Here is a 3,579-nt window from a genome sequence, read left to right as displayed (position 1 = left end):
CTGGGGTCTAAGAATCTTTCCGTGTAGACTGTGAAGCCATTTGGTCATTCTCCAATTTTGTTGTGTTTCTTGTTGCTGCACTGGGAGTTTGGTATTTGCTTCACAAAATACAAGGAGTTCCACTGGGACACAGTGGTGGAGGGAGTTCTGTCACGTGTGGTGTGTAAGGGTCTGCAGGAGAATGCACCAACCAGGCTTCTACACCACATTGCTTGCCCCCTTGACCGTAGCAACTTGATTCTGAACATTGCCCTGAAAACTCTCCATCTAACAAGATGGCTTAATATACAAAGGTATGCTGGCTGCACCATGTCAGTCACAAGCATTTGGAAGCCAAAGTAAGATCCACATGACCCCACCACAGATGTTTTATCACACCACTGCACACCACAGCTCTGAGCCCACTACTCAGCAGGCTCCACCATACTGGCTGCTCTGTTCTACACCATTTTCATGAAACCCAGTCAAGGAAGGCACTGTCTGGTACACTCTTGATCAGCAACAGGACATCCAAAGGTTCTCCAGTGCCACCTGGTCGTGGAAATTTCAAAAATTTCATTGTATTTATCTAGACATTTTTCAAGGATGAAGTTGGAGAAACTGTGGGTTTCAATTCATTCAGGAACCATTAAATTTTTAGGAAGCACATTTCAAGGAAAACTCTGGAGAATTTTCAGAGGCAAGTCTTCCCAAAGAGTGGCCAAAAGGCCACATGAAGCCAGGCCCATTGAGGTCTACAATGTGAGGTCCATGTGTGTTTTGACTCTCAACAATGGCTGCCAAGTCTTTCAGAATAAAATCATGTGATGTCCTGGCTGAGATTGACAGTGCTTGGTGAATAGCCACCCCAGGCTTAGATCTCAGTTTCCAATGGCGACTCTAATGCATGGCCGCCTAAAATCCCAACACAATTAATGGCAATACTTCTCTGAGGTCAGTTCCAGAACTCAGTCTTTAAGGGGAATCGCACCAGAATTCCAGCCCAGGTGGACCCAGGATTCTCTTCTAACCACCAACTATTGACCACAATTAAAACCAAAAAACTCCCACATGGCCCCCATCTTCTTCAACATAGACACTCTGAATAACCTCTAGCTAGAGGTTTCCATGATGGGCGCAGCCCAAGACAGTGTCCAAAATAAGCTCCCTTGCCCCTCATTTGCCTAAAGTCAGAGTGGACTAGACACCATTCCTGTGAACCAAGAGTGATCAAATAGCCCTTCTTTAATACTGCTCTGCTTCTCCAGTTTGAGGCCAACTGACTGGTATAGATTCTTTATGTGAATTGGTGTCCTGAGAAAACCCAAGCACCTATTGGCTAGCCTCTGCAGAGCTTTGAAGAACTGGTTTGACCCAACGGATCCCTATTCTCACTTGATGGAGGTCAGGAAGCTTACAGAGGAAGGCGAGAGACTTCATCCACAATGACTGCTCTTTTGGCCATTTTGGTTTTGGATGCACACTTGGAAACTTTCTTTAGATCCATCAGGTGCTGAGAATCTAAGCCACTGCCTCACAGAGGGCAAAGAGGCTGATTCAGCCACATCCATTTCCAAAGCAATTAAGCAAAGAGCCACAGGTGACGCCCATCCTTTTCCATTTGAAAACTGATTTCTTCAGGTTTCACACAGGGGTGGCCTGAGGCAAACACGTTCCTGACATTCAGGACAACAGAACAATAGGTAAGCAAAAGTCCAAAGTAGTATTTCTCCACTGAGACTTTACTGGTCGCACTGATATCTGAGTTTTCTGAGATGCTCTCATTCCCTTCAGCTATCCAGTACATGATCATGTCACAGAGCTTGGAGGTGGTACATATCTTGGAAATAATACCATGAGGCTATTCTGGAGAGTGGCCAGTATTCAGGAAGAAAAGAGGAACTTAAGAAGATAATAGGTGTTGCCCATCCATAAGGCAAGCAGCTCTTTATTCTTTAATTTGGCAAGATGAATGCTGGGAAGCTTTCTACTAGACAGGACACAACCATTGATGAATTCTCTTTTCAAATGTCTACAAAAACGGATTCACTGGGATACACAGACTTAGAAACACTCGCATTGTCAAACGACTTTCTAGAAACATTCCAGTCTAAACAAACAAACCGCCTTTCCTACCTATTCTCAGAACATGAGACAAAACCACAAACTCACACAGACACCCACAACGGAATCTCCTTGCCCCAAGTATGTCTGTGAGTATCCTGAGTGTCCTCTGACTGGTGGGCCATACTATGTTCCACCAAAATGGCCTGTCCTATCTCAGACCTGGACTTCTTTGCAAACTCTGTGAAGTTGTCAGGAGCCATGGTTGAGCCACTACCTGCTTTCTCAGAAAAGGCCCCTCTTCAGAGCTCTCCTGGCATTTGGCCATTCTCACTTCAGTAGGTACTAAGAAAGACTGACTCTGTCCTTGGTAAATCCAAACAAATGAGACCACTGGGACTGGTACTGGGACTGGCTCTGGGTGCCTGGCTTCCTGGATCCCGAGTTCAGAGAGTTCCATCACCAAGGAAGTGTGATAGGTCACTTCCTTCACGAACTGAATGAGGTCACTGGGTTGGCAACCACTTTTTCCTAACAGTTGCTTCCAAGGGTCCCATGAGATGGAGGCTGCCCATACTTCCTGTGACACTTTCACAAGATAGAATGGTATATCAACCATAGGCACCCGGGAACAGCTCTCCAAATAGGCCTGGTTTGGTCGATTTAATCTACAATAAGAAGAGAGAGGCTTTCAGACACATCCCTTCATTTTGACCAGGTTGTTTTACATGGAAGTTGACTTTTGCTCTCTCAGGTCTTTCATAGGTGTCTACATCTTCTTCAGGGATCATTTCTGCACGGAACTTTGAGGTTCTCAGCAGGAGGAAGATCCCCTACATTCCTGTATTGTAAGACCAACAATATCCTTGTTCTTCTGTTAAGTTATATTGAGGAAATATTGCATGGTTAAGGGTAATAACAGGTTCGATTTGGTTTAGGAATCATTCTGCAGGATGAATTATGGTATTGGGAACCTGCGATATTTACAAGAATATACTGGTGAAATATAAGTATGAAAACAGAAATCTAGGTAATATTTGAAGTCCAGAAGGGCATTGGGTGGCCTGAACACCCTTCCTTTGAATCAGGAGTGATCAAATAGCCCTGCCGCTAATACTGCACTGCTTCTCCAATTTGAGGCTTACTGACTGTCAGGTATAGATTCTTTATGTGATTTGGAGACATGAGAAAACCCAAGCACCTATTGTCTCATGCCACAGCAAATGGTTTATTGGGGGTCCAGCATGCTGGGGCTCAAAGCTCACTTCAGAGGAGGAAAGAACAAAGAGCCCCGAGAACAACTTGAGAAGAGATTATATACAATCTTTAGAGAGTGCAGGGACTTTATATACATCATAGCCTCCTTTAGCAAATATCATATACTGTGGGAAAATCAAATAACAACTCTAAAACATGATTAGCACATTCATTGGCGGGAACAGTTCGGGCAGGGGGTGATTGGTCAGCCCTGAGAAGGGGCATACATTTAAACTGATTGGTTGAAGCCCTGAGATGTATACGTGCTGAGATGCACGG

Source organism: Callospermophilus lateralis, unplaced genomic scaffold, assembly GCF_048772815.1.
Source record: "Callospermophilus lateralis isolate mCalLat2 unplaced genomic scaffold, mCalLat2.hap1 Scaffold_305, whole genome shotgun sequence".
In the NCBI taxonomy this organism is placed as follows: Eukaryota; Metazoa; Chordata; class Mammalia; order Rodentia; family Sciuridae; genus Callospermophilus; species Callospermophilus lateralis.
This window is presented reverse-complemented; position numbering follows the sequence as displayed.